We start from the raw sequence: 425 nt of genomic DNA on the forward strand, positions 1-425 counted from the left end.
CTTCCTCCTCTCCCGCGCGCGGGAAGCGCGGGCAATTAGCTAATTAACGCCGTAATTAGGTTAATTAAGGCGCAGGCAGCGCGCAGAGCGAGCCCATTACGGGATTGGGGGGGGGGGGTGTTTAATGAGGCGCTAAGCGGCGCGGGGGGGGGGTGTCCCCCGCCCGAGAGCGGCGCGGGGAAAGGCCGGAGGCCTAAAAAGGGCCGAAATGGTTAAAAGCGGCGGGTTCGCGAGGCGAAGCGCGGTGGGAAACGGCGGGAAAACGGGCAAAACGCGCGTTCTTAAAGGGGCGCCGCACGGTAGAACGCGGCCCGACGGCGAACGGCGGCGGCGGCCCCTTTAAGAGCGCGGCCCGCCCCCCCGCACCACCCGGGCCCCGCCATTGGCCGCCGCCTCGCTACCCCCGCCCCCTCCCCCCGTCCCCC

The sequence above is a fragment of the Mycteria americana genome, unplaced genomic scaffold (genome assembly GCF_035582795.1).
Source record: "Mycteria americana isolate JAX WOST 10 ecotype Jacksonville Zoo and Gardens unplaced genomic scaffold, USCA_MyAme_1.0 Scaffold_156, whole genome shotgun sequence".
In the NCBI taxonomy this organism is placed as follows: Eukaryota; Metazoa; Chordata; class Aves; order Ciconiiformes; family Ciconiidae; genus Mycteria; species Mycteria americana.